This window comes from Pleurodeles waltl, chromosome 1_2 (assembly GCF_031143425.1).
Source record: "Pleurodeles waltl isolate 20211129_DDA chromosome 1_2, aPleWal1.hap1.20221129, whole genome shotgun sequence".
Lineage (NCBI taxonomy): Eukaryota > Metazoa > Chordata > Amphibia > Caudata > Salamandridae > Pleurodeles > Pleurodeles waltl.
Window position 1 is genome coordinate 796,945,474 of NC_090437.1, and position 17,067 is coordinate 796,962,540.

A 17,067-nucleotide genomic window follows, 5' to 3' on the forward strand; every position below is an offset into this window, starting at 1 on the left:
AACTGTAATGAACTGCATGTTCCTGTGTAAATGTCCAGTAACATGTTGACCCATCCTACAAATGTGTCTCAGCAGTGTGTACACATCACAGCAGTACACCAACATCTGAAATAAGGGAAGGTATAGGTGATAGTCAGGTGGGATGCAAAAGTAATGACTTGCATTATGCTACGGTCACACAGCACAACACTAAAATGTAGAGATGTTTAGTTCAACAGTCTTACCCGAGTGTCATTGGAAGTACTGCAGGATCATATGTGACCTGTTGTCCACATCCTCCTCCTCTTCCTCCTCCTCACTGTCCTCAGTGCCTACTGCTGCCACAGCTCTATTGTCACCCCCTCCTCCTGAGGGCCAAATTGTACAACATGCACCACACAACAATTCTGAAGACCTTCTCAGGGGAGTAGCACAGGGATCCACCTGTCAGATGAAGGCACCTGAACCTAGCCATCAGGAGCCCGAGGGTCCTTTCGACAATCCTCCTGGTACACCCATGAGCATCACTGTACCTATTCTCAGCCCCTGTTAGCGGACTCCTAATAGGGGTCAGGAGCCAGGACAGGTTTTGGTAGCCGGAATCACGGGCAAGAACTAAGGGACACACATTAGCCCTGCACAGTGGCATGGGCTATGACTCCTGAATGCATACAGTGACCATACATTGGGTAGGGACTCAGGCTCACCTATTAGCCACACTCTGTGCCTCTGAAGCTGTGCCATCAGCTGTGGGACACTGCTATTCCTCAGGACAAAGGCATCATGCACCGACCCTGGATACTTGGCAGTGATGTGCGAGATGTACTGGTCAGCAAGGCACACCATCTGGACATTGAGTGAGTAGAAACTCTTCCGATTCCTGTACACTTGATCATTGGCCCTGGGGGAGAGGGGGCTAAGGCAATATGGGTCCAGTCAATGGCCCCAATTACATGTGGTATATGTCCCCTGGCATAAAATCCAGACTTCACAGCGGGTAAATGGGGGAATGCGATGCAGCTGCACATGTGTTTAAGCAAGGCTGCCAAAACCCTTGCAAGCACAATAGAGAACACTGACTGTGACATTCCTGCAGCCAAGCCCACTGTCACCTGGAAAGAGCCAGTTGCCAGGAAATGGAGCACTGAGAGTACCTGCACAAGAGGGGGTATTACTGTGGTGAAACGGATAGCAAGTAGCAGATCAGGCTCCAATTGTGTGCACACCTCTGCGATTGTGGCCCTGTCCAGACAATAGATGAGTATAATGTGCCCGTCCTCCAGTGTAGCCAAGTCTACAAGGGGTCGGTACACGGCTGCTTGCCTCCTCCTCCTATTCCTCCGCAGTGGTTGGTACCTAAGGGACCCAAAAGTAAGAAGGGAGAGATTACAAGAACCACACTACAGCAGTGTACAAAGAGCATGCTTGTATGTTGGACACTGGAATTGTATAGGTGAGAACATTCGACTACAAAGACGCACTTATCAATCTGTACATGTGTACCAGCATTAAGAAATGGCACCCACCGGTCCTGTATTCAGGGACAGGTGGAAGTGACATAACTGCGCTGGTGTTCGCGTCATGGTGGGAGGCGGTCTGCACCGCCGTGCAATTCCTCATTGCCTAACATAGCCCTCTATGGAGTATGGGAACCAATAATGATCAATGCCGGCGGTGACGGTGTTCACCACCACGGACGTGGCTGCCATTTTATTTCTACCGCTTCACTTGATTCCTGACTTTCCACAGAACAACATCTCTACTGTGTGTGCTGCTGTGATCTGTGTCTGGAACCTCCCATGGCTCGTACAACAGGAGAAAGGGCCCCAGCCTTCACGTCAGAGGAGTTGGAGAGGCTCGTGGATGGGGTCCTACCCCTGTATGGGCAGTTGTATGGGCCTCCAGACCAACAGGTGAGTACACCATGGGTACGCTGCTTGCGACATGGCTGCATAGAGATGTGTATGTGTGCTGGCAGTGTGTCATATGGGGGGGTATGGCTGGTGGCAACGCTAAAGCAGGGATACGGGTCATGTGTGTGCCTGATGAGGGGATAATGCATTTTGTAGGCCATATGTGTGACAGGCTGGATTGTCTGGTTAATGTTGTCCCACTATTTGTGTTTCCTCTGCAGGTCAGCGCCCATCAGAAGAAGGGGTTGTGGTGTGCCATCACTAAGGACGTGCGGACCCTGGGGGTCTATAGCAGGTGGAGCACCCACTGCAGGAAAGGTGGGAGGACCTGAGACGCTGGGCCCTGAAGACTGTGGAGGCCCAGCTGGGGACAGCCTCCCAACAAGGGAGGGGTGCCCCTCGGAACCTGACTCCTCTGATGGCCCCCATGCTGGTGGTGGCCTACGCAGAGCTGGATGGGCGCTTGAGGGCATCACAGCAGCCACAAGAGAGTAAGTACAGTGTGTTTGACAACAGTCTCTGTTGCCTGGTATGGGATTTGGGTGCAGGACACTAGTCAGTGGATTCCCCAATATGCCAGTTTAGACATTTCTGTGTGGTCCAGCTTAGGTTAATAGGGTGAAATGCATGTTTGTGATAGCTAGGTAGCTGGCTTCCCATGTCAGACAGGGCTCAACTGGTCCCAGTTGGTGTGTTGCTGGCAGTGTTTGGCTCCTACCTGCTGTGGTACTTAGCCAATGGTATGCCAGTGTGGTCAATACTGCACATTTTCAGTCTCAGTGTGTGACAGTGATGAGTATGCCATTTGTGCTCTGGTGCTGTGGTTGACCCTGTGCTCCCTTTCTTTCCCCCTCTCTCCTTTTGTCATCCTGTTCATGTGTGCATTAGCATCATCTGGCAAAGGAGCAAGGGCACCGGCGAGTGATGGAGCTGCAGTCCACAGGACCCATTAGGCAGAGTCACAGACGCTGTGGGGATGAGTGGGACGGAGGGCGAGGGGAGCACTATTGTGGGGACAGGAGCTGATACCACTGACTCTGATTCCTCCTCTGATGGGAGCTTCCTAGTGGTGGCAGAACCCTCTGGACTACACCAACTACAGGTTTTACTGTCACCCCCCATTCCAGCACTTCCCTCCCAGTAGCCCCCCACCGAGTTGCCCATGCCCGCTCACCCAGGAAGGTGGGCATCTCCTTCGCCCCAGGCCCCTCAGGCCCTGCTCAAGTAAGAATTGCTGCCCTCAGTGAGGAGGCTGTTAACCTCCTGAGATCCATCTCTGTAGGGCAGTCAACAATAGTGAATGCCATCCAGGGGCTGGCATCCCAGATGCAGCAATGCCTTCCTGGAGGGAATTCACGGTAGCTTGGCAGCACAACAGACATCGTTTCTCTGGCCTCTTCACTGACAGCAGCCACTGTCCCTGTTTCATCAGTTCCCCCTCTCAACTACCACTTCCCAGTTTCGTCACACCCAAACCAGCCCACGCACACATTCTGACAAGCATGCACCCAAAACACACAAGACTCGCACAGAAAAACACAGGCAGCACACTTCAGTCCACAAGCACTCACACAGCCAACACCCAGATGCACACACAACATCATCCACGGACTCCACTGTCTCCCCCTCCTCCTCCTTCCTCACTGCCACATCCTCACTCACACCTGAATGCACTGCATCAACAGTCCCTGAACCTGCGACCTGCACAACTTGCCCATAGTCACCACAACAGCAGACCTGCAGACATGCACCCCACACACCACATGCGCAGTCACCACCACCACCACCTCATGCAGCACACCCACCTCACTTGCAGACACCACAACATCTTTCCACATGTGATGTTTGTCATCCCCCACCCTGTCTGACCCCCTCCACAGACACACAAACGCTCGTACTCAGACCCCCAACAGCCATCCACCTCACACATGCACACTGTCCATTCACCTGCACCCAAGTCCAGCACACCTCCTCCTCCTACAACCACTCCCTCTACCTCCACTCCCATCCCTCCTCCCACATCCCGCCCCATTGGCCCTAAGAAGCTTTTCCCTGCCCGCCATGACCTCTTCCCTCCCCTTCCTCCCCCTCCTGCCCATAAGAGGAAGGTCCCACCGCCCCAGCCCAGTACCTTGAGCACTCAGTCTGAAACTGCTCCACCCCCAAATTCTCCATCTGCCACTAAGGGGCACATCAGTGCGACACCGGCCCCCGCACCAAAGACACTCACCCCCCACCAAAACGGAGGGCCAAACAGACTACCAAGACCATGGGGCCACCTCCAAAACCTAGGGCCAAGGAGGCCCCACCCAGATCCAAAGCCAAGGAGGCCCCACACAAATCCAAGGCCAAGGAGGACCCACCCAGATCCAAAGCCAAGGAGGCCCCACCCAAATCCTAGGAGGCCCCACCCAAATCCAAGGAGGCCCCACCCAAATCCAAGGCCAAGGAGGCCCCACACAAATCCAAGCCCAAGAAGGCCCCACCCAAATCCAAGCCCAAGGATGCCCCACACAAATCCAAGCCCAAGGAGGCCCCACACAAATCCAAGCCCAAGGAGGCTCCACCCAAATCCAAGCCCAAGGAGGCCCCATACAAATCCAAGCATACGGAGGCCCAACACAAAACTGAGCCCAAGAAGGCCCCACTCAAAACCAAGGACAAGGAGGCCCCACCCAAAATGGAGCCCAAGGAGGCCCCACCCAAAACAGAGCCCTAGGAGGCCCCACCCAAAACCAAGGACAAGGAGGCCTCTCACAAAACTGTGCCCAAGGAGCCCCATCCTGAACCAGAGGCCAAGGAGCCCCCTCAGTAATCAGTGGGCAAGAAGCCCCCTCCAGAAACAGTGGGCAGGGAGCCCCCTCCAGAAACAGTGGGCAGGGAGCCCCCTCCAGAAACAGTGGGCAAGAAGCCCCCGCCAGAACCAGTGGGCAAGGAGCCCCCGTCAGAACCAGTAGGCAAGGAGCCCCCTCCAGAACCAGTGGGCAAGGAGCCCCCTCCAGAACCAGTGGGCAGGGAGCCCCCTCCAGAACCAGTGGGCAGGGAGCCCCCTCCAGAACCAATGGGCAGGGAGCCCCCTCCAGAACCAGTGGGCAGGGAGCCCCCTCCAGAACCAGTGGGCAGGGAGCCCCCTCAGTGACCAGTGGGCAAGGAGCCCCCTCAGTGACCAGTGGGTAGGGAGACCGCTCCAGAACGAGTAGGCAAGGAGCCCCCTCCAGAACCAGTGGGCAAGGAGCCCCCTCCAGACAAGTGAGAAAGGAGCCCCCTCAGTGACCAGTGGGCAAGGAGCCCCCTCCAGAACCAGTGGGCAAGGAGCCCCCTCCCAATGATATGCCCCTCAAACCCCCCCTCCCTCTGAGGTGCCTGCCCATTTCCAACATGATGCCCCGGAACAGTGGAGTCCTGATTTTGTCAGGGGTCAAGTTGAGGCTTGGACTTTGCCCTGTCGGCATTTGTGACTTTGGACTGGCCGTTGGGCCTGCATGTATGTATATATGCAGTTGTGTATGTTTTTGCATTTTGAATATTCATCCAACAGGAATACAGTGGTTGGAACAGCGTATGTGTCCTGGCTTTCTTTGCTCCAGGGTTATGTCACTGTTGTTTTACTCTGCAGATGGTTCTGGGTGTGTGGTGGTTGTGTATATGGTGTGTGTTTTGCGTGTGTGTGTCACTCTCCCCACTCTCTCTCTCTCCCTTGTGTGCTAGGCGGCTGTACTCACCATCGTCGTCGGCGCTGGTGCTCCAGGACAGCCATGGCGTGCTACAGCATCGGGAAGACTTGCAGTTCGGGTGCCATGATGGTCGTCGACTCCTGTGTGTCCCTAGAGGTGAGTGCCTTCTTTCATATGATGTGCTTCCGCCAGGCTTTTGGTGTTGTTGCTACCGCCCCGGAAATCCTGGAGGTGTGCTGTGTCATAATATGATGGGTGGATCCTTGTCTTCCGCCTGCCTGTAGGTGGCTACCGCTGTGTTCAGTGTTCGTACCGCGCTGGTGGTTGGTGTGGTACATTGACTGTCTATGGGAGGGATCACCGCTATGGTCATTATTTGGCGGTCAATATCGCCAGCTTGTCGGCGGTGTTACCACCACGTTAACCCTAGCGGTCTTTTGACCACCTTAGTCTGAAGAGACAAAGTACTGCCATGGTTCCTGACAAATCTAACAACCACATTTACAGCTGTCCTTGCTTTTCTTACTGTTGCCTGCCTATGCGCTTTCCGACTTAACCCCTCCGCTGCCAGGCCTTTTCCCCCTCAGGTGCCAGACCTTTTTTTGTCTATTTGGGGCAATTTGCGCTTAGGCCTCATAACTATTTGTCCATATAAGCTACCCACGCCAAATTTGCGTCCTTTTTTTCCCAACATCCTAGGGATTCTAGAGGTACCCAGAGTTTGTGGGTTCCTCTGGAGGAGACCACGCAATTAGCCAAAATACGGGCACAATGTTTTTATTTTATTTTTAAATGGGGAAAAAAGCGTTGTAGAAGAAGGCTTGTGTTTTTTTTCCCTGAAAATGGCCTCAACAAAGGGTTTGCGATGCTGAAATCACCATCTTCACAACTTTCCGGAACAGGCAGACTTGATTCAGAAAACCACATTTTTCAACATACTGTTGTCATTTTACTGGGACATACCCCATTTTTACTATTTTTTGTTCTTTTATCCTCCTTCCAGTTAGTGACCAAAATGAGTGTGAAATCAATGCTAGATCCCAGACAGCTAAACATTTCTGAAAAGTAGACAGAATTCTAAATTCAGCAAGGGGTCATTTGTGCAGCTCCTACAAGGTGTTCCTACAGAAAGTAACAGCAGAAATAAAAACATATTGAAATTGAGGTAACAAAACAGCCATTTCTCTCCACATTTTACTCTCTAACTTTTTCCTGCAATGTCAGATTTTCAAAAGCAATATACCATTACATCTGCTGGACTCTTCTGGTTGCAGGGATATATAGGTCTCGTAGGTTCATCGAGAACCCTAGGTACCCAGAGCCAATAAAGAGCTGCACCTTGCAATGGGTTTTCATTGCATACAGCAATTCATTTGGTGAAATATAAAGAGTGAGAAATAGGTATCAAGGAAACCTTTGTATTTCCAAAATGAGCACAAGATAAGGTGTTGAGAAGCAGTGGTTATTTGCACATCTCTGAATTCTGGGGTCTCCATACTAGCATGGGACTACAGGGCATTTCTCACATAGACGTCTATTTTACACACTGTCTTACATTTGGAAGGAAAACATGTAGACAAAGACAAGGGGCAATAACACTTGTTCTGCTAATCTGTGTTCCCTCAAGTCTCCCAATAAAGATGGCACCTCACTTGTGTGGGCCTAGTGCCCGCGACAGGAAACGCAACATAGACACATCACATTTTTACATTGAAATCAGACATGTCTTTTGGAACGTGCCTAGCTGTGGATTTTGGCCTCTAGCTCAGCCAGCACCTAGGGAAACCTACCAAACCTGTGCATTTTTTAAAACTAGACACCTAGGGGAATTCAGAATGGGGTGACTTGTAGGGCTCTCTCCGGGTTCTGTTACCCAGAATCCTTTGCAAACCTCACTATTTGGCAAAAAAAACACCTTTTCTTCACATTTCAGGGATAGTAAGTTCTGGAATCTGAGTGGAGCCACACATTTCCTTCCACCCAGCATTCCCCCAAGTCTCCCGATAAAAATGATACCTCACTTGTGTGGGTAGGCCAAGTGCCTGTGAAAGGGAAGAGCGAAAAACATGCTGAAACTGAGGGGGAACCGAAGCAAGTCCAAAAGGTCAGTTTGGAAAAAAACATTTTTAGGCTAACAAGTGGGGCAGAATTTTTATCGGTATAAATGCAACAATGCTGGGTGGTAGGAATTTTGTGGATTCCTCCAGATTCTGGAAGGTTCCATCACAAATATGTGGGGAAAATGTGTGATTTCATCAATATTGGAGGTTTGGGTAGGAAAATGGTGCCGAGTGCATGTGAAGCACACCACCCTGGACTCACCCAGATGTTTAGTTTTCAGCTGTGTCTAGGTCTCGTAGATTTTTCTACATGGCAGCGTCCCAAAGTCTAAAAAATGCAGCCCTCACCATTCCAAGTGGGACGATTTTGAGAGTTAGACAAGCTCACATGGCCCAAATGTAAAACCAAAACCCAAAATAATCAAATGTCCTCTTGTTTGCCATGGGATAAGATGTTTTAGTGTGCAGGGAGAGCTGGAAGGCCGTTACCCCTCCCTTCAGTTGGGGTGGGGGCATAACCATGCCCATACTGGTTGTCATCCACCACCCCACTATATTTTTTTTTAATTCCCTGGCATCTAGTAGTCTTTCTGCCCCCCCCCCCGCCCAGCCGGGGGTGGATTGGGGGTAATCGCTGTGGATCTTCTGGCAACCAGTAACCAATGTAGGGCCCTGAGGGCAGGGTAGACATTGGTTTGTGGCTCTACTTGAAGGTGTAATCTGGCAGCAGAGTTCCAAATCTGTTGGCAGCCTTTTCATAGTTGATAAAGATGGTCTGTGGTAGAGGCCATTGTAATCCAGTTTTGACAGTACAAGAGAGATAGTAGCCTGGACCTTGAGTGGAAGTCCCAGATGGGGGAAGACGTGTCGCAGAGTTTTCATAATAATGAAGCTTGATCTTGCCAATTTGTCCATTTGGGCATCAACTGATAACTTAGAGTCCATGTTAAGTTCAAGGTTTCTTACTTCCTTAGATTCTTTAGGAGGTGGTCCCAGATCGTAAGGCCAGGTGCAAAGTGGGTCATCATTTTTCCAAATACCACATATATTTCAGTTTTGGAAGCATTCAGTTTGAGATGGCTCCCTGTCATCCACTGATCAACGGCTCTGAGGCAAGTGAAGATTTTTGATTTTCCAATGTCTTTGGGGCTTTCCAGTTTAAGGAATATTTGTGTGTCATCTCTATACTCATGGCATGTGAGTTGAAATTAATTGATCATTGGCGGTAATGACTTCAGGTGGATGTTGAAAAGTAAGGGTGAGATGATAGAGCCTTGAGGGACCCCTGCTTTTGTGAAGTACGGTTCAGATGAGAAAAGGGGAGTATGGATAACATTTGTTTTGTTTTAAAGGAAGGATGTGATCCAGTCAATTGCAGTCCCCCTTGTGCTGGCTTCGTAGAGTCTTTGTATTAGTGTGTCATGGTCAACTCTGTTGAAGGCAGGTGAGAGGTCCAAGAGAAGTAGTGCAACAACCCGTTGTGGTCTATTGTGTTTTTAAAGTCATCGCAGATGGCGATGATGGCAGATTCTGTGCCTTTTCCTAGGGGGGAAAGGGGGTTGAATCCTGTTTGGTAGTATGAAAGTATGAAGTTATCTTCAATGAAATGTGACATCTGGATGAATGCTGCTCTTTCTATCAGTTTGCCCAGGAAAGGTCTATTTGTAATTGGTCTGTGGCTGTTTGGGTCATGCAGGTCCAGGTTAGTTTTCTTTAATAATGGGCATATGTATGCATTTTTGAGGCCTTCAAGAAAGATTCCTACAGTTAAAGAATTATTGATGATGATTCTTACTATTGTGGCAGCAAAGGTAGTTAAAAGAATGTTCTTGAAGATTTGTGGTGGGCAATGATCAGAAGGGCAGCCGGCTGGCCTGCGTGGTTTGACCAGATCCATTAATTCCCTTTGTGACATTTGTTTGAAGGAATACAGAGGCTAGGTTAGCCTACTCTTGGAGGAAATTTTTGTAAATGGGTTGGTGCTAGTGGATTCCCCGTGTTTTAAATAAGAGTCCAACGTGTCTGCTTTGGGCGAGTAATGATTTGCCAATTTGTCGGTGAATTCTTGAGTAATGGTATGAGTCCCTTCTGTGCATTTATATTTATGAAATACAGTGGGAATTATATGAAATTCTTTTTTTCATATTTAGCATCTTGAATTGTGTTTGAATAGTACTTTTTTTTTAAATGTTTGATTGTTACTAGTATATTCTGTTAAGTTTCTGTAAATGAAGGTTGTCTTGATTGTTATTTTTTTTGAGCCAGGAGAGTTGCAGCTTTCTCATTTGTTGCTTTACCTTTTTTAGTTCTGTATTTCTCCAAGGTGCTTATTTTTAATCCTGTTTTGTTGTACTTAGTGGTATTAGGACATCAAAGGTTTCCTGTAGCCATGCATAACGTTTTTGTTCATCTGACTTTATTCTATTTAGATCTGTGTTGGAGGTTAGTTGTGTTTCTAAGTATTCAAAACTGCGTTTGCTCCAGATATGTAGTAACGATATTAACATGTGCCAATTAGGCCTTGGTTACTAGATAGCAGATTGCCTGTTGCAAGACATATTGACATCTTACAGTGGGATTAGTGCCCACTCTTTACTTCATTCCTTACCATTAGTTGTCTTCATTTTCACTCTTGTTGGTTTGCTTCTTATTAGTTAGCTTGTGTGGACTTTACTTCCTCTTCATGTATTTGTCTCTCCTCTGGAGCATGGACGCACTAGTTGTGTCCTTCACCTGCTCACTTTTTAGATGCCACATTTTTATTTTTTTATTTTAGCACTCTACAAGACTGCATATATTTTTCAGCTGCCTCCCTTGCATGCTTCCCCCCACCTCACTTGCGTTACTCTTTCTCTGCCCAGGCGCTTTTCCCTACATCCCTCTGCAATTCAGTCACCCTTGTCTGCTTCTCCCCTCCATTTTTTTTGCCTGTGTGCAACTACCCCAGCTTGACCTTGATCGCACTCTCCTCCATTTGCCTTTCCCTGCACCATGTTCCGCTCTCTCCTTTTGCTCACCTCCTGCACCATCTGTTACGCCTCTCCCACAGGCAATGCTCCGGGGTTGCTACCGCCTGCCTCGTGTTGCTCACCCTGCCTTCTTGTTGCTATCCCGCCTTTTTTTATTCCAACCCTCTCCCTCTGTGTTGCTTCCCTCCACTCACATGTGCTACGTTTTTTTTCTTTTTGTTTACCAATCCAACTCAGGCAATAAGAATGCCATAATGGGCCTGTTTAGTGAGATCCAAGCTTGTGCCCTTAGTCTCCCCTTCTGTGTACTATCTGTATGGATGTTGGCTGCCTTGGCTGCATCTCACCTTGCTTAGCCCATCAACCTCTTAGGTAAGGGTTTGGAGGTAGACATGGTGCTGGGATTATTAAGAGGGTGATGAAGGAGGAGTCATATTTCTGTGTAGGCACTGAGCAGGCCTCGAAAAAATCTACTCGCTCACTCACTATGGTGAGTCGATTAATATCAGGGTGAACTATTTTTAGTGCCTATTGCCCATTCTGGACAGAGCTGGAAAAGAATGAGCAATAAAGATGCCTTTACATCTTGTTTTTATCATTTCATATTTGCTGTGCGTTCAAAGACAGAGGTCAAATATCAGCTCATATCTTCTTACACATTTCTGCTTATTTTATCATGGAGATTGGTGTTTACCTTTCTTTCTCTGACTGCAAAGTTAGAGGAGTTTGTAAAGCCAGGTTTCTGATCATAACCCACGCGGTCTCCCTTTATGAGGATTTACTGCTCTACATCCAGGATATCTGCATGGACCTCTCCCCCATCTACTGCACCTTACAATCATTCGTGCAAGTAGCCAGTTTGTGGGTCAACTGGGCAATATCCAGTCTGTTCCCAATGAGAGGATCCTTGGCCCTATTAAGGTCCGACTGGGCAGACGGTGGCTGGAGTGGAGTATGATACCTAGGGGTGTGGCTAGCTCTCCCCCACAGACCTCTTCGAGGGTAACCACAAAAGAGCCTTTACAGGGCTGAAATCCCAGGTTCACTTTAGGAAAACCCTTCCATGGGCCTCGCACTGCTTCTGGCTAAAAGTGCAATCACCCTCCAGTGGCGATCCTCCCAGGCCCCCAAGTTGGAGGCCTGGCACAATGCAGTCCAGAGGGAGAGACCATGTGTTTTAAGAGGTCTGGAGCATCCACAGATACCCCATATCCTGGACATAGGATGCCTTCCTCGACCACTTCTTGCAGTGCATGCGGAATGACAACCTACCCCCATGATCCTGGAGCCACAATCCCATCTGCGACCTGGCAACCCCACACTCCCTGGCCTACCCCTGGTATGCCCCATGCGGGATTCGTGCACCCACCCCACAAAGACAGCTAGCATTACACTGAACAAGTCCTACACACACCCTGGCATTAATTGCAACCCACATCGAGCAGCACCTTGGTTTCCACCTCCTCCACAGTTCTCCCCTCACCATCTCACCCTCCCCACTCCCAAGACATATGGCCTATTTGAGCTACCATTGAGCTGCTCGTATGCTCCTACAATTCGCACAAAACCGTGGGCCACATGCTGGCACACATATGCCACGATTCCTGCTCTCTAATGAACAGTGGTAGCTACAAGGATGGATGCACAGATAGTGTATTTGTTGCAAATTGTCAATGTATGCATGATTGTTTTGTTAAAACACCAATAACAACACTTGCTAAAAAAAATAAAAGTCAACGTTCTGACTGGGTACAGGGTGTGTGAAATGAAAGGCTGTAGGATATCAGTTTTTTCCAACACATAACATTTAAATACCTTGTAAATTAACTGTACAAATATTTCAAAATATATTAGCAGTTAGGAAAGCACATTTTTTCTAATTAAGAAATGTGATGGAAATTAATATTTTAATAGGATCACAAACAAATCAGAATGCTTTACTTTGTGATGTGCAAATGTTAACTATTTGCTGAAATCCGATTTCCACAAATTATTTGTATCCTATATATTTTTATCAGTAAAACTGCATGCCAATGGGAAATGTTGAGACCATTACAATGGAAAATGTGTTATCTGTAAATGACAGTGCACTACTACATCACTCTTTAGTAGTGTATTTGTGACAGTGTGCTACTAAATTCAGAACCAGCGGCAATACCACACCCTACTATTCTGTTATTTATAGTGACACAATGTTGCACAACTGTTTTGTGTATTACATACTTGATGTAGTCCCTATTGATCTATTGATTCTCAGAGAGTTAGTATAACTGAGTTTTTTTTTTTTTTTTTAGTTTTTTTTTTTTTTACTTTTCATTCTCCCCCAGAGCGGACATCCCTGGTGCTGTTATTTTACTGTATCTCCCCTACCTTCTGCTCTGTAGAAGTGGTCAAGCCAACAAATTAACAGGGAGAGCAGTGTCAATGGTGGTGGTGTCCCTGAGAACACATGCACAAGCAGAGCCTTAAATATGTTTGCCATTTAAATCATACACCAAGGATCATTTTAGAAACTTATACATTGTCTTCAAAACTCAAAAAAGTGTATTTCCTTAACCTACTGAAGTGTTTAATATTAGCACACCCGATTACTGCACTGGGGGTATTTATTAGAAGTGAGTTTTAAAGATGAACTGAGAAACATGCTTACCCCAGCTCTGATAACATTGCTACTAGTGAACTAAGAGGCAAGTCAGGGATCATGTGTACCCTTTCTGTGGGCTAGATTCTTATTATACACAGAACAAAAGTATGGTCCATTAAATCAAATAAATGAGTTTTTGGTACAGCAGACATGCTGATCTCACGTATTTGTAGGTAGTCTCTTGTGTGATAATGAAGAAAAAGGAGGCTTGTTGAAATAAAATAATTGCCTATTATCCCACTATATGAGACAAGTTTATGAGTCAAGAACATTACAGTTAGGTAGGGTAGATTATTTAACTCACTAGACTTGCAGGTCTGGTAAAATTGTTAACATTTTTCGAGACCATCAGAGCATTCTACACTACTTGCTTCCTGTGCTAGATTATTAAAGGAGGGCAAACACGAATCCCACGATTGCACTCAGCATGTTTCTTGTAACATGCACAACAAACCCATTACAAGAAACCTCGGAAAGAAGAGAAAATAAGTTATACTACTGCAGAGATAGATTTTTCAAAGTCTGGTGCATAAGTGAAAGTACTTGTTTCAGTTTCCATCAAGAATATTCCATTCCCTGTACCGATAACCATGTCTATCATTGGGACTAAGAGAGCAGTTGACAAAAGTGTTGTGTATTTCTGGCACTCTCTAAACAGTCCACTACGTCTTTCTTTCAAAGGCAGCATACTCCGGAATTTTGTCATAATTCATATGTATTTGCCAGAAAAATCTATATGAAATGGAAGAATGCATCTGCTTACCTCAGCATAGCTCCAGCTGCTGACATTTGGTCGTATACAGTCACAAAACAGGCTTTCTTCTTTTGAATACAGAAGCAGCGTGAAATCTGTTTCGAACAGTATTTTATGGTTCACAGGAGGTGCAATAATCCAACAATACTTTGAAGAAAATTCTGTAAAACAAGAGTTAAAAGCTGGGTGTTTGCAATACCTAATGAAAAAAAGAAACGTGCTTATTATTGGTTAAGCATGTATTGTAATTATAACTGAAAGTCAAGTGAGCAATGCTATAGCTTTCACTTTTGCACTTATTCCTGAAGCTTACTGGTGGGCAAGTTGAGACATTCTGTGATTCATCAAACATAGATGTCTGTCAACAAGAAGCTTGGAAATGCTCTGATACCTGCAGTTTGACTGCCGGTGTTTGGGAGGGGGTGGGGGGAGAGGGCAGGTGCAATAGTGCTATGGAGTTATTGTGTTTATATAACCAGATCGTTATTCTGAGAACGTTACTGACAATTTAATCAACAGAATAAATGTATTTCTCTTGTATCACCTATTTGTCTGAATACTTTCATGAAGTATCTTACATTACATTCCTGAAAGTAATAATGCTAAACTTTACCAACACAATTATTTTATTTCTACCACAGTTAGCAGAATTATTTATTTTATTTGCTTTTTGTAATATGCTGTCTGCTGCTATGTAGTATTTCATAGGACTCCAGTGTACAAAATGGAAATAGAAGTCAGACAAGTAGACGAAGAGATATAAGACTTGTGTAAAGTATAACTCTTCATCCATGAAGTAGAATTAAGTAGATGTATTTATCAAACCCCATCCATATATGCCAATGTATTTTTCAAACCCCATCCATATATGCCAAAGGCCAGCTAAAAACTGACTACTTGTAGAACCACATAAATGACCTCATATTGGAATCTTCATATTGACTATTCCATTTTGTTGAGTAAAATGACACATAGCTGCCTTTTTAATTAAAAAAAAAATAGGGTATGGTTAAATATCTATAAATAACAAGTAAAACAGGTAAATGGTAATAAATACCAGTAAAAACATTAACCCAGCAAGTATAACTGGAGAGTTAAGAAGATTTCTCTTTAAGAGGAAAAAATCATATTAATATAACAATGAGCTAATGAACCACATAATCTCTGAGATGAGCAGATTTATATTTTTTTCCCTTACAACCCACTGGACTCCCAGAAATGGAATGTTCTGGTGCTCAGGATATAGTCCCATTATCCTCCTTAGCCAGAGTGATTTTTTTTTTCAAACCTGCTCTTTTCAGACTACGATGAATAACTCTGTTAAGATTTTAAAAACATGTTGTGTCCTTATAAAAAGTTTTAATAATTTTACAACTTCTATTAGTGTTGAATATTTTGACACATTTTTTCTTCCTCTTTCTTCTACTTTTGTTGGGATGGTCATAACAGATTTGTTGTTAGCTAACAATTTTCTCTTCGGACTTTCTTCAGTTCTCAAATCCATTCCTGCTAATGTTTACGAGATCCTTATTCCATTTCATCCAACTCAGACTACACACACTTCTTGTTCTTGGCCTTCAACCATTCGAATGGAGTCCTACCAGTGGTTGTATAAGGAGTCAATCTGCAGAAAACAATCCTTTTATATAACTTCTCTCTCCAATTTCACTCTCAACTCTGTGCTATTTCTAAACTTTCTTTAATGAATCCACAGACCAGCATAATCAACCCATTGGTCTCAGAATGATACATGGCACCGTCTGTCAGTATAGAAGAGGAGAAACCATCTCTACCCTAATGCCAGTTAAAAATGTGATTGCTGTGCCAGTAGTTATAAAACCAAACAAGCTTTTGCTAACCATGAGATGAACATATCAACTAAGACCAAAAGGTCATACTAGATCCAATGTTATGCCCTACCATGGCCCTCTGAGCAATTTCCTACATACCATGTAAAGAGTCCTAACTTTACATACCTTATAACTACCACATAATTTGGAATAATCCTTAATTAACCTCTAAATTTAGATCAAGAGCTGACAACCAAATATCAGAGCCTCTTCTCTATTTGATCTTATTATCCTCAAGTTTATCACAGGAGCAATTTTGAGTAACGTCTGTATGTTGCTAGAAAGTAAAAATAAGTGTGCCTCTAAAAATCAAACCCATAAATAATTGTTTTCCTAATGGTCCAAAAAGGTTTGCAATCTTCACTCGACTTATGTGATGGCATTTATTTCCAATTAATGAATTATAATACATCATACAGACAAGCCTTTTTCCAATGCCTCAATCCGTTGTTTCTCAGTAATAGCCCATTGGCTTACCACACAAACGTTTTCCACATTTCACTGATCACTGTGCCTTTTATCTGCAACAACTTCTGCTTTCTTTTCATCTACCAATCTAGAAAAACAGTCTTAACTTTATTTCACTCTCACACATATATGAATCATCAACATGTGTTCCTACAACTTAATCACCCCATTACAAATGCATAATGAAACTGTGCCAGGGCCCTTTTTCTTAAAAATCTCCATCAGAGGCTTGTGGTCTGTGTTTGAGGTAAAATGTGTGCCATATACAAACCTTTAAACCTACTTATCATCCATACTACTACTTGTGCTTATTTTTCTATAAGGGGGAGACTATTTGTAGTCCTTCCTCATGTCCTAGAACCAAAAGCCAGAGTTATTCCTTCCTCATTGATATCTTGTATCAAAACTGTTCCTAATCCTTTATTGCTAGCATCAGTAACAAGGCTACATCTAAAATAAATTCGGATTGAAAGACTAAGGGCCTCATTATGAGTTTAGGAGTCCCACCGTTGGACTGCCAAACTGAAGGGAAGGACACCAACACCATAGAGGTGACGCCTCCCCCGAGCGTATTATAATGTTCCCGCCGGTCAGTTCGGCAGGAACAGTGCTATGATAGAGGACTCGGCTCCCTTATGGGAGTCGAGTCCCATACTGTAGCACAGAGGGGGCCGACGAACACCCTCGGAATGTGCACTGTCTGCCATGGGCCATGAGCATGGTCAGTTCAGGGGCCCCCCCATGGCCCCAGGCACT

General features: G+C 45.7%; 1 protein-coding gene across 3 annotated transcripts in view; it reads right to left on the bottom strand.

Annotated features, from left to right (window-relative positions):
- Nucleotides 1-17,067, bottom strand: part of CBR4 (carbonyl reductase 4) — a 215,986-nt gene that overhangs the window by 175,710 nt on the left and 23,209 nt on the right. For all 3 annotated transcript variants that reach the window (XM_069244101.1, XM_069244109.1, XM_069244118.1), the window contains exon 2: nucleotides 14,003-14,154. The gene's annotated coding sequence lies outside the window, so the exon portion shown is untranslated. The remainder of the gene's footprint in view (nucleotides 1-14,002; nucleotides 14,155-17,067) is intronic.